Here is an 18,107-nt window from a genome sequence, read left to right as displayed (position 1 = left end):
CCCTGATGAGACTATGTTGCCCCGCCACGAACGCTATACCACCGACCGACACAGTGACACAGACGAAGTTGCACACGAGCTCGAAGAGGAGGTAATAGATGACCCAGTTATTGACCCCGATTGGCAGCCATTGGGGGAACAGGGTGCAGGCGGCAGTAGTTCAGAAGCGGAGGTGGAGGAGGGGCCGCAGCAGGCATCAACATCGCAACAGGTTCCATCTGCCGGGCCCGTATCTGGCCCAAAACGCGTGTCAAAGCCAAAACCTGTTGGAGGACAGCGTGGCCATCCGGTTAAAGCTCAGTCTGCAATCCCTGAAAAGGGATCCGAGTCTAGGAAGAGTGCAGTCTGGCATTTTTTTAAACAACATCCAACTGATCAGCGCAAAGTCATCTGTCAAAAATGTTCAACTAGCTTAAGCAGAGGTCAGAATCTGAAAAGTCTAAATACTAGTTGCATGCATAGACACTTAACCACCATGCATTTTCAAGCCTGGACTAACTACCAAACGTCCCTTAAGGTTGTAGCACCCTCGGCCAATGAAGCTAGTCAGCAACGCAACATCCCTTCCGTCACTGTAAGGCCACCATTTTCCGCACCACCGGCAGTATCTGTGCAGGTTTCTTTGCCAGCCAAAAGCAGTCAGGGTCAGGGAACCACCAGTTTTGTAGGAGGAAATATTGCATCTAGGGCACCGGCGGAAACAATACCGTCTCCAACCGTCTCTCAGTCTGCCATGTACACCGGCACACCCGAAAGTTCCACGATCTCCAGCTCTCCAGTCCAGCTCACCCTACATGAGACTCTGGTTAGAAAAAGGAAGTACTTATCCTCGCATCCGCGTACACAGGGTTTTAACGCCCACATAGCTAGACTAATCTCGTTAGAGATGATGCCCTACCGGTTAGTTGAAAGCGAAGCTTTCAAAGCCCTGATGGAGTACGCTGAACCACGATACGAGCTACCCAGTCGACACTTTTTTTCCAGAAAAGCCATCCCAGCCCTGCACCAGCATGTTAAACAGCGCATCGTCCATGCACTCAGGCAATCTGTGAGTACAAAGGTGCACCTGACTACAGATGCATGGACCAGTAGGCATGGCCAGGGACGTTATGTGTCCATCACGGCACACTGGGTGAATGTGGTGGATGCAGGGTCCACAGGCGACATCAATTTAGGGACAGTTGTGCCTAGCCCACGGTCTAGGAAACAGTTGGCTGTAGGCGTTCGCACCCCCTCCTCCTCCTCCTCCTCGTCCTCCTGCAGAAGCTACAGCTCTTCCACAGAACGCAGTCTGCCAACCACTCCATCGGCAGATGACACTGTTGCACACCAGTTGTCCCATTATGGGCCAGCTACTGCCAAGCGTCAGCAGGCTGTATTGGCTATGAAGTGTTTGGGCGACAACAGACACACCGCGGAAGTTCTATCCGAGTTCTTGCAACAAGAAACGCAGTCGTGGCTGGGCACAGTAGATCTTGAGGCAGGCAAGGTAGTGAGTGATAACGGAAGGAATTTCATGGCTGCCATAGCCCTTTCCCAACTGAAACACATTCCTTGCCTGGCTCACATCTTAAACCTGGTGGTGCAGTGCTTATTGAAAACTTATCCTGGGTTCTCCGACCTGCTCCTCAAAGTGCGTGCACTTTGCTCACATATCCGACGTTCGCCTGTACACGCCAGCCGTATGCAGACCTATCAGCGGTCTTTGAACCTTCCCCAGCATCGCCTAATCATAGACGTTGCAACAAGGTGGAACTCAACACTGCACATGCTTCAGAGACTGTGCGAACAGAGGCGTGCTGTTATTTATTTGTGGGAGGATACACGGGCAGGCAGTAGGATGGCAGACATGGAGTTGTCAGGTGTGCAGTGGTCTAAGATACAAGACATGTGTCAAGTCCTTCAGTGTTTTGAGGAATGCACACGGCTGGTTAGTGCAGACAACGCCGTAATAAGCATGAGCATCCCCCTAATGCGTCTGCTGATGCAAAGTTTGACGCACATAAAGGAGCAGGCGTCTGCACCAGAGGAAGAGGAAAGCCTTGATGACAGTCAGCCATTGTCTGGTCAGGGCAGTGTACAGGACGAGGTAGCGGGCGAAGAGGAGGTGGAGGACGAGGAGGATGATGGGGATGAGTATATTTTTAATGCCGAACCTTTCCCGGGGGCACAGGAAATTGGTTGCGTGTCACGGCCGGGTTCTGGTTTTTTGAGGGACACAAGTGACGTAGATTTGCCTGCAACTGCCCCTCAACCAATCACAACCGGAGATTTGACAACTGGAACTTTGGCCCACATGGCGGATTATGCCTTACGTATCCTAAAAAGGGACACACGCATTACGAAAATGATGAACGATGACGATTACTGGTTGGCCTGCCTCCTTGATCCACGCTATAAAGGCAAATTGCAAAATATTATGCCACATGAGAACTTGGAACTAATATTAGCAACCAAACAATCAACTCTTGTTGACCGTTTGCTTCAGGCATTCCCAGCACACAGCGCACGTGATCGTTCTCACACGAGCTCCAGGGGGCAGCAGACTAGGAGTGTTAGGGGTGCACACATCAGAAGTGGCGTTGGACAGAGGGGTTTTCTGACCAGGTTGTGGAGTGATTTTGCTATGACCGCAGACAGGACAGGTACTGCTGCATCAATTGAAAGTGACAGGAGACAACATTTGTCCAGTATGGTTACTAACTATTTTTCATCCCTTATCGATGTTCTCCCTCAACCGTCATTCCCATTTGATTACTGGGCCTCCAAATTAGACACCTGGCCAGAATTGGCAGAATATGCATTGCAGGAGCTTGCTTGCCCGGCAGCAAGTGTCCTATCAGAAAGAGTATTCAGTGCTGCAGGTTCAATATTAACCGAAAAAAGGACTCGTCTGGCTACCCAAAATGTTGACGATCTAACATTCATTAAAATGAACCACAACTGGATTTCGAAATCTTTTGCCCCACCTTGCCCGGCCGACACCTAGCTTTCCTATGAAAAGCTCTTGCCTGTGAATTACTTTTCTAATGTCTAATTTGCTGCAGCTGATTGTACAGCATACGACATGTTTACACCTCCCTAAATGGCAAAACTCCCCACACGGGGCCGTGGTATCGCGACTTGGCGCAAGCACCCGTGAGACTGCTGTTTGTCTGAAGAGGTGGGTGTGCTCGCTTTTGGTTGACGGCATTGCTACTGGGTCCCTCATAGTACAATGTAGTGTCTCTGGCGGTGGTGGTGCGCACCCAACGTCAGACACACCGTTGTAACATGAGGGGCCCTGGGGCGGTCCCGCCGGCCTCAAGAGAGTTCCCCCCTACCCCAGCTCAAAATGTGCTCTACCACATGCAAAATTATGTCGCACAGCTCCACCAATCTTTAGTCTATTCGCTGACATCATTCAATGTCTGGCACTGACAATACAAATTTGTAGACATCTATGATGCAACTTAAAGTAGTCTGTGTCTGTGTCCTATATTGGCACCATTAAATAGTTACTGCCAAATTACTATGTCAGAAACTCAGTAGATGAGCCCACCCCTGTACCTAAGTATGCCACCTTTTTTTTTGTTTTGGTTGTTTTGCGAGACATTAACATCTATTTATATTTTGGGAGTACTGGGACAGACACTCCTTGCACTACTCCTCCACTCACCACCAAGCTGCCTGTGTATCCATGTAACCGCTGTAAAGCTGCCATGAGCCTATTGTTTGTTATTTTAGGCCTTTGATAGCCTGTCTGCGGTCCCTACTTTAAATACTCCTCCACTCACCACCAAGCTGCCTGTGTATCCATGTAACCGCTGTAAAGCTGCCATGAGCCTATTGTTTGTTATTTTAGGCCTTTGATAGCCTGTCTGCGGTCCCTACTTTAAATACTCCTCCACTGACCACCAAGCTGCCTGCCCGTGTATCCATGTAACCGCTGTAAAACTGCCATAAGCCTATTGTTTGTTATTTTAGGCCTTTGATAGCCTGTCTGTGGTCCCTACTTTAAATACTCCTCCACTCACCACCAAGCTGCCTGTGTATCCATGTAACCGCTGTAAAGCTGCCATGAGCCTATTGTTTGTTATTTTAGGCCTTTGATAGCCTGTCTGCGGTCCCTACTTTAAATACTCCTCCACTCACCACCAAGCTGCCTGTGTATCCATGTAACCGCTGTAAAACTGCCATAAGCCTATTGTTTGTTATTTTAGGCCTTTGATAGCCTGTCTGCGGTCCCTACTTTAAATACTCCTCCACTCACCACCAAGCTGCCTGTGTATCCATGTAACCGCTGTAAAGCTGCCATGAGCCTATTGTTTGTTATTTTAGGCCTTTGATAGCCTGTCTGCGGTCCCTACTTTAAATACTCCTCCACTCACCACCAAGCTGCCTGTGTATCCATGTAACCGCTGTAAAGCTGCCATGAGCCTATTGTTTGTTATTTTAGGCCTTTGATAGCCTGTCTGCGGTCCCTACTTTAAATACTCCTCCACTCACCACCAAGCTGCCTGTGTATCCATGTAACCGCTGTAAAGCTGCCATGAGCCTATTGTTTTATTTTAGGCCTTTGATTGCCTGTCTGCGGTCCCTACTTTAAATACTCCTCCACTCACCACCAAGCTGCCTGTGTATCCATGTAACCGATGTAAAACTGCAGTATTTTGCTTATAAAAAAGAAAATACTGGAGAGATATCAAATGCAGACATTTTAACATTAAAAACAAAAACACATACAACAAAAAACTGGTACAGTACAAAAATTGGCCACCAGCTACAAAAACTTTCTCCTGCAAGTAGTTAACTGAAAGGTTTTTTTCCATTGAAAACACAGATATGGCATCCACCGAGTGTTGTCCTGTCGCGTCTTCTTTATATTATTGCCAAGAAGCTGCAACTGAATAAAGCTGAGCTTCTACCTTCTGCCTCTTATTAACTGCTTTTTTTAAAAAAAATTGTCCACCAGCTACAAAAACTTGCTCCTGCAAGTAGTTAACTGAAAGGATTTTTTCCATTGAAAACACAGATATGGCATCCACCGAGTGTTGTCCTGTCGCGTCTTCTTTATATTATTGCCAAGAAGCTGCAACTGAATAAAGCTGAGCTTCTACCTTCTGCCTCTTATTAACTGCTTTTTTTTTATAAAATTGGCTGTTCCGGCCTACTAAAGGTGTCTGTCTGCCCCTGCCTGGTGTTGTCCTCAACTGAATAAAGCTGAGCTTCAACCTTCTGTTCCAAATTACCATTTTTAAAAATGCAATTGGCTGTTCCGGCCTACTAAAGGTGAATGTCTGCCCCTGCCTGGTGTTGTCCTCAACTGAATAAAGCTGAGCTTCTACCTTCTGTTCCAAATTACCATTTCTAAAAATGCCATTGGCTGTTCCGGCCTACTAAAGGTGAATGTCTGCCCCTGCCTGGTGTTGTCCTCAACTGAATAAAGCTGAGCTTCTACCTTCTGTTCCAAATTACCATTTCTAAAAATGCCATTGGCTGTTCCGGCCTACTAAAGGTGTCTGTCTGCCCCTGCCTGGTGTTGTCCTCAACTGAATAAAGCTGAGCTTCAACCTTCAGTTCCAAATTACCATTTTTAAAAATGCAATTGGCTGTTCCGGCCTACTAAAGGTGAATGTCTGCCCCTGCCTGGTGTTGTCCTCAACTGAATAAAGCTGAGCTTCTACCTTCTGTTCCAAATTACCATTTTTAAAAATGCCATTGGCTGTTCCGGCCTACTAAAGGTGTCTGTCTGCCCCTGCCTGGTGTTGTCCTCAACTGAATAAAGCTGAGCTTCAACCTTCAGTTCCAAATTACCATTTTTAAAAATGCAATTGGCTGTTCCGGCCTACTAAAGGTGTCTGTCTGCCCCTGCCTGGTGTTGTCCTCAACTGAATAAAGCTGAGCTTCTACCTTCTGCCTCTTACTAACTGCTGTTTTTTTTAAAAATTGGCTGTTCCGGCCTACTAAAGGTGTCTGTCTGCCCCTGCCTGGTGTTGTCCTCAACTGAATAAAGCTGAGCTTCAACCTTCAGTTCCAAATTACCATTTTTAAAAATGCAATTGGCTGTTCCGGCCTACTAAAGGTGTCTGTCTGCCCCTGCCTGGTGTTGTCCTCAACTGAATAAAGCTGAGCTTCTACCTTCTGCCTCTTACTAACTGCTGTTTTTTTAAAAAATTGGCTGTTCCGGCCTACTAAAGGTGTCTGTCTGCCCCTGCCTGGTGTTGTCCTCAACTGAATAAAGCTGAGCTTCAACCTTCAGTTCCAAATTACCATTTTTAAAAATGCAATTGGCTGTTCCGGCCTACTAAAGGTGAATGTCTGCCCCTGCCTGGTGTTGTCCTCAACTGAATAAAGCTGAGCTTCTACCTTCTGTTCCAAATTACCATTTTTAAAAATGCAATTGGCTGTTCCGGCCTACTAAAGGTGAATGTCTGCCCCTGCCTGGTGTTGTCCTCAACTGAATAAAGCTGAGCTTCAACCTTCAGTTCCAAATTACCATTTTTAAAAATGCAATTGGCTGTTCCGGCCTACTAAAGGTGAATGTCTGCCCCTGCCTGGTGTTGTCCTCAACTGAATAAAGCTGAGCTTCTACCTTCTGTTCCAAATTACCATTTTTAAAAATGCAATTGGCTGTTCCGGCCTACTAAAGGTGAATGTCTGCCCCTGCCTGGTGTTGTCCTCAACTGAATAAAGCTGAGCTTCAACCTTCAGTTCCAAATTACCATTTTTAAAAATGCAATTGGCTGTTCCGGCCTACTAAAGGTGTCTGTCTGCCCCTGCCTGGTGTTGTCCTCAACTGAATAAAGCTGAGCTTCTACCTTCTGCCTCTTACTAACTGCTGTTTTTTTTAAAAAATTGGCTGTTCCGGCCTACTAAAGGTGTCTGACTGCCCCTGCCTGGTTTTGTCCTCAACTGAATAAAGCTGAGCTTCAACCTTCTGTTCCAAATTACCATTTTTAAAAATGCAATTGGCTGTTCCGGCCTCCTAAAGGTGAATGTCTGCCCCTGCCTGGTGTTGTCCTCAACTGAATAAAGCTGAGCTTCTACCTTCTGTTCCAAATTACCATTTTTAAAAATGCAATTGGCTGTTCCGGCCTACTAAAGGTGAATGTCTGCCCCTGCCTGGTGTTGTCCTCAACTGAATAAAGCTGAGCTTCAACCTTCAGTTCCAAATTACCATTTTTAAAAATGCAATTGGCTGTTCCGGCCTACTAAAGGTGTCTGTCTGCCCCTGCCTGGTGTTGTCCTCAACTGAATAAAGCTGAGCTTCTACCTTCTGCCTCTTACTAACTGCTGTTTTTTTTAAAAATTGGCTGTTCCGGCCTACTAAAGGTGTCTGTCTGCCCCTGCCTGGTGTTGTCCTCAACTGAATAAAGCTGAGCATCAACCTTCTGTTCCAAATTACCATTTTTAAAAATGCAATTGGCTGTTCCGGCCTACTAAAGGTGAATGTCTGCCCCTGCCTGGTGTTGTCCTCAACTGAATAAAGCTGAGCTTCTACCTTCTGCCTCTTACTAACTGCTGTTTTTTTAAAAAATTGGCTGTTCCGGCCTACTAAAGGTGTCTGACTGCCCCTGCCTGGTGTTGTCCTCAACTGAATAAAGCTGAGCTTCAACCTTCTGTTCCAAATTACCATTTTTAAAAATGCAATTGGCTGTTCCGGCCTACTAAAGGTGAATGTCTGCCCCTGCCTGGTGTTGTCCTCAACTGAATAAAGCTGAGCTTCAACCTTCAGTTCCAAATTACCATATTTAAAAATGCAATTGGCTGTTCCGGCCTACTAAAGGTGTCTGTCTGCCCCTGCCTGGTGTTGTCCTCAACTGAATAAAGCTGAGCTTCAACCTTCAGTTCCAAATTACCATTTTTAAAAATGCAATTGGCTGTTCCGGCCTACTAAAGGTGTCTGTCTGCCCCTGCCTGGTGTTGTCCTCAACTGAATAAAGCTGAGCTTCTACCTTCTGCCTCTTACTAACTGCTGTTTTTTTAAAAAATTGGCTGTTCCGGCCTACTAAAGGTGTCTGTCTGCCCCTGCCTGGTGTTGTCCTCAACTGAATAAAGCTGAGCTTCAACCTTCTGTTCCAAATTACCATTTTTAAAAATGCAATTGGCTGTTCCGGCCTACTAAAGGTGTCTGTCTGCCCCTGCCTGGTGTTGTCCTCAACTGAATAAAGCTGAGCTTCTACCTTCTGCCTCTTACTAACTGCTGTTTTTTAAAAAAATTGGCTGTTCCGGCCTACTAAAGGTGTCTGTCTGCCCCTGCCTGGTGTTGTCCTCAACTGAATAAAGCTGAGCTTCTACCTTCTGTTCCAAATTACCATTTTTAAAAATGCAATTGGCTGTTCCGGCCTACTAAAGGTGTCTGTCTGCCCCTGCCTGGTGTTGTCCTCAACTGAATAAAGCTGAGCTTCTACCTTCTGCCTCTTACTAACTGCTGTTTTTTTAAAACATTGGCTGTTCCGGCCTACTAAAGGTGTCTGTCTGCCCCTGCCTGGTGTTGTCCTCAACTGAATAAAGCTGAGCTTCTACCTTCTGTTCCAAATTACCATTTTTAAAAATGCAATTGGCTGTTCCGGCCTACTAAAGGTGTCTGTCTGCCCCTGCCTGGTGTTGTCCTCAACTGAATAAAGCTGAGCTTCAACCTTCAGTTCCAAATTACCATTTTTAAAAATGCAATTGGCTGTTCCGGCCTACTAAAGGTGTCTGTCTGCCCCTGCCTGGTGTTGTCCTCAACTGAATAAAGCTGAGCTTCTACCTTCTGCCTCTTACTAACTGCTGTTTTTTTTAAAAATTGGCTGTTCCGGCCTACTAAAGGTGTCTGTCTGCCCCTGCCTGGTGTTGTCCTCAACTGAATAAAGCTGAGCTTCAACCTTCTGTTCCAAATTACCATTTTTAAAAATGCAATTGGCTGTTCCGGCCTACTAAAGGTGTCTGTCTGCCCCTGCCTGGTGTTGTCCTCAACTGAATAAAGCTGAGCTTCTACCTTCTGCCTCTTACTAACTGCTGTTTTTTTAAAAAATTGGCTGTTCCGGCCTACTAAAGGTGTCTGTCTGCCCCTGCCTGGTGTTGTCCTCATCTGAATAAAGCTGAGCTTCTACCTTCTGTTCCAAATTACCATTTTTAAAAATGCAATTGGCTGTTCCGGCCTACTAAAGGTGTCTGTCTGCCCCTGCCTGGTGTTGTCCTCAACTGAATAAAGCTGAGCTTCAACCTTCTGTTCCAAATTACCATTTTTAAAAATGCAATTGGCTGTTCCGGCCTACTAAAGGTGTCTGTCTGCCCCTGCCTGGTGTTGTCCTCAACTGAATAAAGCTGAGCTTCTACCTTCTGCCTCTTACTAACTGCTGTTTTTTTAAAAAATTGGCTGTTCCGGCCTACTAAAGGTGAATGTCTGCCCCTGCCTGGTGTTGTCCTCAACTGAATAAAGCTGAGCTTCTACCTTCTGTTCCAAATTACCATTTTTAAAAATGCAATTGGCTGTTCCGGCCTACTAAAGGTGAATGTCTGCCCCTGCCTGGTGTTGTCCTCAACTGAATAAAGCTGAGCTTCTACCTTCTGTTCCAAATTACCATTTTTAAAAATGCAATTGGCTGTTCCGGCCTACTAAAGGTGAATGTCTGCCCCTGCCTGGTGTTGTCCTCAACTGAATAAAGCTGAGCTTCAACCTTCAGTTCCAAATTACCATTTTTAAAAATGCAATTGGCTGTTCCGGCCTACTAAAGGTGTCTGTCTGCCCCTGCCTGGTGTTGTCCTCAACTGAACAAAGCTGAGCTTCCACATTCTGGCTTTCGCCCTATACTATCAGATATTAAACTGCATTTGGCCTACTAGTGTGGTTATGCCCTTGAAACAGTGTCTGCTGCTCTTGGGTTTGCTACTCCACTGAACAAAGCAATGCCGCCTGTTTAGTCCTGTTACCAATTTTGAACTGCATTTAGCCTACTTTATTCTTTGGCCCTATATCTGTTTCCTCCTCATCCTGCCCATTGCCCAGCCACTGCTAGATGAGTCTGCTGGTACATTGACCTAGACCACTACATTCCCCTTATACTCTACACAGCCAGAATCTGACCCTGCTGAAAGTAAGGTTCCCCTTCCCGCATGTTATACCACCTTACACAGGGACAGAGAGGAAGGTGCAGATGAAAGTGCAGGTTCCTTCATCAGGTGGGGGGGCATACTCGTTGGCGACGTCACTGGCACAGGGCCCCTCAGAGTACGCAAAAGTGTCGCTGCTGGTGGGAGGCGCCCCCGCCATGCAAACACACATCGCTGTACTTTGAGGGGCCCTGTGCCAGTGCCAATGCGAACGAGTGGGCCCCCCCTGCTTGCTCAGGATCACAGCACTTGCAACGTTGAAATACTTACCTTTCCCTGCAACACCGCCGTGACGTAGTCCGCATTTCCTGGGCCCACGAAAAACTTGAGCCGGCCCTACTCCCCCCACAACTTTTGCCAAATGACCCCCAATTCCCTATGCCCAACTATTATTATAAAGTTAATTAAGATTGACAAGCTTCAGAAACAAGAATGGATGTTTTTGGCATTAAAATGGGCACTGTAGGTGTTTTCCTGGCCTCCACTCACTGCCGACTATGCTTCCCCATTGACTTGCATTGGGTTTCGTGTTTCGGTCGATCCCCGACTTTTAGCGATAATCGGCCGACTGCACTCGACTCGACTCTGGACAAAATCGGGTTTCACAAAACCCGACTCGATCTTAAAAAAATGAAAGTCGCTCAACTCTATTGACAGGAATTGAAAGTACTGGTGTAATGGGACTTATATTAATTTATAACATTGCTTCCATAACCAATTTTTTCTAAATCATTTAATACAGAAGCCACAACGCAATGCCTAAATGGCCGTTGTTTTCATGCATATTTTTGGAGGGGCCCTGCATAAAGTTTTCGAAACAAAAAATTGCCTAAAACACAAACTTGACTACCACAAAACCTCTCCCCTCACAGATGAGTAATCAATCGGAACATGACTGAGATGACTGGATAAGTGTCAGAATACCTGGAGGATACTGTAAACACCCCATCCCTGAGCGCTGGGCAGTGTCCAGAAGCGGACTTGCTTGCATGTTCCAGAACACTGGAGGGGTTTGGCACCAGGAAATGCCTGCTCGACACATAAGATTGACAAAGGCCAAACTGGACAACAGGAAGAGAATTGTGTGACCTGGGAGTCAGTCATTTAGAAGTGTGTGCACATGTTGTGGATTTGACTGCGTTGTACAGTACCATGTTAACCTATGGAAAACCAAATCTGCAGTGCACATGCTGCGGAAAATTCAGAGTGGAAACACTGCAGATTATTTTCCGCAGCATGTCAATTCTTTGTGCTGATTTCGCAGCGTTTTACACCTAATCCATTATAGGATTCAGCAGGTGTGAAAACGCAGGCAAAAGCCGCAAGAAAGCCCCAGGTAAAACGCAGGTAATTTTACCTGCGGATTCTGCAGAATCTGCGCAGAAAAATCCGCAATGGAATCCCAACGTGTGCACATACCCTTCGCTCCCTTTTTAAACAGGGAAGTGAGGAGCCATTGATAACAGCCGCTAATTCAGCTTCATACCCCTTCAGTCGGCTATTCGGCTTGGATATTACCTCCTCTGAGTAATCTGATCTGAGGAAACGCGTAGGTAGGTAACTCTGCAAGAGATTCCTTTGGACAGTTTGAATTGTGGATATCAGATGGATTCCCCCCCAAACTGTCTGAAGGATCAGACTTGGCATCTCTTACATCCCTTTTGGATGTGGATCTGGGCGAGAATGTTCCTATTTCTATAACTATAATAATGATGATATGAGATCCTATCCTCATTACATTATCCCCTATATTTGTGCAAGCCTAGTAGTGATAACTCTGCAGGTCTCCAAAAATATAACTGATACTGGATAACCAAAGAGGGATGCTTTCAATTTGTCTGCAAGTTTCTTTTACAATATACCACTTATTCATTTAACCATGAGAGCGACATTTTGAATATTTGATTAAAAATTTAATCTTTTTGACAGTGAGGGTGATCAATGGATGGAACAGACACAATAGGCTGTGAGTTCTCCTTCAATGGAAGTCTTCAAACAGAGTCTGGACAGACATCTGCCTGAGATGGTTTAGTGAATCCTGCATTGAGCAAGGGGATTGGACACGATGACCCTGGTGGTGGTCCCTTCCAACTCTAGCATTCTATCATTCTATTCTAAATTTAATTTTATCTCACTTATTTTGCTTTATTTAATTATTAGTGGGTTCTGCTTCATATCTGTATTGTAACATTTGCTATTTAATTTGTTTTAATTTTACTGGGCATGGCAGTATTTTTTGTCTACTGATATAGATACTGACCATTGGTTGGCAGAGGGTAAAGATGGATTCTCAGATCATAATTTTACACTAAAAGTACCGTATATACTCGAGTATAAGCCGAGATTTTCAGCCCAAATTTTTGGGCTGAAAGTGCCCCCTCGGCTTATACTCGAGTCACGGTCGGCGGGTGAGGGGGGAGAGGGCGCTGAGGCATACTTACCTGCTTCCGGGGCTCCTGGCGCTCCCCCTGCCCGTCCCACGGTCTTCGGTGCCGCAGCTCTTCCCCTGTTCAGCGGTCACATGGGACCGCTCATTAGAGAAATGAATAGGCTGCTCCACCTCCCATAGGGGCGGAGCCGCATAATTCATTTCTCTAATCAGCGGTGCCGGTGACCGCTGACAGAGGAAGAGGCTGCGGCACCGAAGACCAGCTGTCCGGGGGAAGGAGCGGGACGCCGGGAGCAGGTAAGTATTACATATTTACCTTCCCTCGTTCCACACGCCGGGCGCCGCTCTGTCTTCCCGGCGTCTCCGCTCTGACTGTTCAGGTCAGAGGGCGCGATGACGCATATAGTGTGCGCGGCCCCCTCTGCCTGATCAGTCAGTGCGGAGAGACGCCGGGACCGGACGCTGAGGAGCTGCAAGCAAGAGAGGTGAGTATGTGTTTTGTTTTTTTTATTGCAGCAGCAGCAGCAATGGCACAGCTTTATGTGGAGCATCTATGGGGCAACGGTGCAGAGCACTATATATAAGGCACAGCTTTATGTGGAGCATCTATGGGGCAACGGTGCAGAGCACTATATATAAGGCACAGTTTTATGTGGAGCATCTATGGGGCCATAATCAAAGGTCAAAGGTGCAGAGCATTATATATGGCACAGCTATCTATGGGGCCATAATCAAAGGTGCAGAGCATTATATATGGCACAGCTATCTATGGGGCCATAATCAAAGGTGCAGAGGTAATATATAGCACAGCTATCTATGGGGCCATAATTAAAGGTGCAGAGCATTATATGTGGCACAGCTTTATGTGGAGCATCTATGGGGCCATAATGAACGGTATGGAGCATCTATTTTTAATTTTGAAATTCACCGGTAGCTGCTGCATTTTCCACCCTAGGCTTATACTCGAGTCAATAAGTTTTCCCAGTTTTTTGTGGCAAAATTAGGGGGGTCGGCTTATACTCGAGTATATACGGTATATTCCATAATTCAATGCAACATTCAAAGAATTGACCAAGACATATAAAGATTGTCTCCCATTGTTTAAGAATTATTCTGACACCAGGGGGTCCATTTTAAACGCTCTTGCCTTACGGGAGAGTGAGGCCACTAACTGTTCACTCACTTTATCAAATTTAAATGACAAAATTAAAAGAACAAATTGATATCCGAAAAAAGAATGTTCTTCTAAACCAGATTTTACATCAAGAGAAATAAATACAACTTGCATATTTGAACGCTTTTCAGTTTCATAAGAAAGGAAACATGAACATTATACTAGAGATTTACAGGACTTCAGAGAAAATAGTGTATAATTATCCCAATAATAGAACTAAAACAAAAGCTATAGAGGCGGATCTGTCATCTACAGATTTAGAGATTTCTGATACAGTGAGTCGGAATAGAACCTAATGGGACAAACTGAGGATCCTTGGGGGAGGTAACATCAGACAGTTGACTCAAGGGACACTTTTTCTTGGAGCAAACTTACTTTTTGAGAAACTGGTCCTATCTCTCAAATAATCCTAACCTTCTAGAAACACACAGATCATAAATCTTTCCTCGAGACATTTGAGTGAAAATGAAATTAGAATTCTTATTAAAGTCTGATGTAGGAACAAATGAAAGACCTTTACTATCTTTGAAACTATCAAAAACCTCAACCTTTTTGCATGTAGACTCAAATGGCATAAACATTTTGTGAGAGAAGACAGATGAAGCTGCTTAAATATAGGTGACGTGGGGACACCTTATTACTGGATATAGGAGTATTATGTGACCTAACGGAAGAAAACCCCAACAATAGGGAAGAAGGTCTCTTTACTAACTTAAAACAAGTTAAAACATGCTCCCTGTTCAAAGGGTTGTGCCATCTATTGATATTTTTGTCAATCTCCTATTTGAAGACTTAGAAAATCTTGAGAGAGGAAATGTCTGTAGGCTACAATCTTTCAAAACGAGAAATGCGCATTCTATGTGCTCTTGAACATGATCACCCCTTTACCATCAACCCCTCTGACAAAGAAGGTAACATGGCGTTAATCAACACACTCCAATGCTGTGGGATATGCGATGCCCTTCTGGACGATGAAGAAGGCTATCAAAAACTCTTCACATCTGACAACTGTTAAGTGAATTACAAACCCTTCTTTTAGAAGGTTCATCTGGGAAAATAGACAAAAATGCTTATGAATTTTTGTTACCCCGTCATCCACTACTTTCTGTTGCTTAGCTAAAATACAGAAAGGCTTGACGCCACTGTGTGTAGATCTATAGGTTTGGGGATTGGCAGTTTATGACAAAATGTGGATATTTATGTGGATATAATACTGAGACCATTTGTCTCGGTGTTGAATTCATATGCCACAGATCTACTTAGAAAGAGATTTACTGTGGAACCATATTCAATACTTGCAAGCATATATGTGGAGGCTCTTTATTCATCAATTCCACATAAAAAAGGCCTATAAGTAATTCAATACTTCTTAAAATGTAGGGTATGCTAGTTTCAGTAGTATAATTAATTTGTACTCAAGATTTTACAACTTTGTCTTACTTAAAAAAAATTTTAATCAAAAGTACTTCACCAGCTCAGGGGTACAGCAAAAGGGAGCCCTTGTGCTCAATCGTAGGCAAACCTGCTTCTCGGCTGGTGAGCGGAAACTATTTTGGGGGGAGATAAGCCTACTCTTAACACAGAAAAGATTGTGTTATGGTCATTGCTACATAGATTACATTTTTGTGATATGGAAAGATGACCTTACACAATTGGCAGAATTTGTGGCAAGATTGGGTATATCAATAACAGCAGTCTATATTTCAATTTTTAAACAAACTTACCTTATATACTCGAGTATAAGCCGACCCCCCTAATTTTGCCACAAAAAACTGGGAAAACTTATTGACTCGAGTATAAGCCTAGGGTGGAAAATGCAGCAGCTACCGGTGAATTTCAAAATTAAAAATAGATGCTCCATACCATTCATTATGACCCCATAGTTGCTCCATATAAAGCTGTGCCATATAGAATGCTCTGCACTGTTCATTATGGCCCCATAGATGCTCCACATAAAGCTGTGCCATATATAATGCTCTGCACCGTTCATTATGGCCCCACAGATGCTCCACATAAAGCTGTGCCCCATATAGAATGCTCTGCACCGTTCCGTATGGACCCATAGATGCTCCACATAAAGCTGTGCCCCATATAGAATGCTCTGCACCGTTCCGTATGGACCCATAGACGCTCCACATAAAGCTATGCCATATACTGTATAATGCTCTGTGCCGTTCAGTATGGCCCCATAGATGCTCCACATATAGCTGCCCCATATATAATGCTCTGCACCGTTCATTATGGCCCCATAGAAAGCTGTGCCATATACAATGCTCTGCACCGTTCATTATTATTATTATTATTTATTGTTATAGCGCCATTTATTCCATGGCGCTTTACAAGTGAGGAGGGGTATACATAATAAAAACAAGTACAATAATCTTGAACAATACAAGTCATAACTGGTACAGTAGGAGAGAGGACCCTGCCCGCGAAGGCTCACAATCTACAAGGGATGGGTGAGAATACAGTAGGTGAGGGTAGAGCTGGTCATGCAGCGGTTTGGTCGATTGGTGGTTACTGCAGGTTGTAGGCTTGTCGGAAGAGGTGGGTCTTCAGATTCTTTTTGAAGGTTTCGATGGTGGGCGAGAGTCTGATGTGTTGTGGTAGAGGGTTCCAGAGTAGGGGTGATACGCGAGAGAAATCTTGTATACGATTGTGGGAAGAGGAGATAAGAGGGGAGTAGAGAAGGAGATCTTGTGAGGATCGGAGGTTGCGTGCAGGTAAGTATCGGGAGACGAGGTCACAGATGTATGGAGGAGACAGGTTGTGGATGGCTTTGTATGTCATGGTTAGGGTTTTGTGCTGCAGTCTCTGGGTAATGGGGAGCCAGTGAAGGGATTGACAGAGGGGAGAGGCCGGAGAATAGCGGGGGGACAGGTGGATTAGTCGGGCAGCAGAGTTTAGAATAGATTGGAGGGGTGTGAGAGTGTTTGAGGGGAGGCCACAGAGCAGGAGGTTGCAGTAGTCAAGGCGAGAGATGATGAGGGCATGGACTAGGGTTTTTGCAGATTCTTGGTTGAGGAATGAACGGATTCGTGCAATATTTTTGAGTTGAAGTCGGCAGGAAGTGGAAAGGGCTTGGATATGTGGTTTGAAGGAGAGATCAGCGTCAAGGATAACCCCGAGGCAGCGAGCTTGTGGGACTGGGGAGAGTGGGCAGCCATTTACTGTAATGGATAGGTTCGTTGGGGGGGTCACGTGAGATGGGGGAAAGATGATGAATTCTGTTTTGTCCATGTTAAGTTTCAGAAATTTAGCGGAGAAGAAGGATGAAATAGTGGACAGACATTGAGGGATTCTGGTTAGTAGGGAGGTGATATCTGGTCCAGAGATGTAGATCTGTGTGTCATCAGCATAGAGGTGATACTGAAAGCCATGAGATTCTATGAGCTGTCCCAGGCCAAAGGTGTAAATGGAGAAGAGCAGGGGCCCAAGGACTGAACCTTGTGGGACTCCGACAGAGAGGGGGCGAGGTGAGGAGGTGGTGTGTGAGTGGGAGACGCTGAATGTCCGGTCTGTTAGGTATGATGAGATCCAGGATAGGGCCAAGTCTGTGATGCCAAGGGATGAGAGGGTCTGTAATAATAGGGAATGGTCCACTGTGTCAAAGGCAGCCGACAGGTCGAGGAGGAGGAGAACAGAGTAGTGTCGCTTGCTCTTGGCGGTTAAGAGGTCATTGGTGACCTTAGTTAGCGCAGTTTCAGTGGAATGGTGTGACCGGAAGCCAGATTGTAAGCGGTCAAAGAGGGAGCAAGAAGAGAGATGGGAGGACAGTTCAAGGTAGACGTGTTGTTCCAGTAGTTTTGAGGCATAGGGGAGAAGTGATATAGGGCGATAGCTAGATACAGAGGATGGGTCAAGAGAGGGCTTTTTGAGGATAGGTGTGATGGAGGCATGTTTAAAGCTTGAGGGGAAAACACCAGTTGTTAGTGATAGGTTGAAGAGATGGGTTAGGGTTGGGATGAAGATTGTGGTGAGGTTTGGGATGAGGTGGGATGGGAGCGGGTCAAGTGCACAGGTGGTGAGATGCGATCTTGAGAGTAGAGTGGCGAGTTGATCTTCTGTAATGGTGGAGTAGTTGGTTTTGGAGGTGGAGGGTAGGGAAGTTGGGAGGAAGGGCTCTGGGGCTTGTTGGCCAAAACTGTCTCTGATGTTATCAATCTTCTGCTTGAAGAATGAGGCAAAGTCTTCAGCAGAGATAAGTGAGGAGGGAGGAGATGCTGGGGGACGGAGGAGAGAATTGAAGGTGTTGAATAACTGTTTAGGGTTGTGAGACAGGGAGGATATGAGAGATGAGAAGTAGGTTTGTTTAGCTGTGGCGAGTGCGGTCTTGAAAGTAGTGAGGGACTGTTTGAATGCGATTAAGTGGTCGTTGGAGTGGGATCTTTTCCATCTGCGCTCAGCAGCCCTGGAAGCTCGCCTCAGTTCTTTGGTCAGGCTGGTGTGCCAGGGCTGTCTGTTGAT

The sequence above is a fragment of the Ranitomeya variabilis genome, chromosome 6, assembly GCF_051348905.1.
Source record: "Ranitomeya variabilis isolate aRanVar5 chromosome 6, aRanVar5.hap1, whole genome shotgun sequence".
NCBI lineage: Eukaryota > Metazoa > Chordata > Amphibia > Anura > Dendrobatidae > Ranitomeya > Ranitomeya variabilis.
This window is presented reverse-complemented; position numbering follows the sequence as displayed.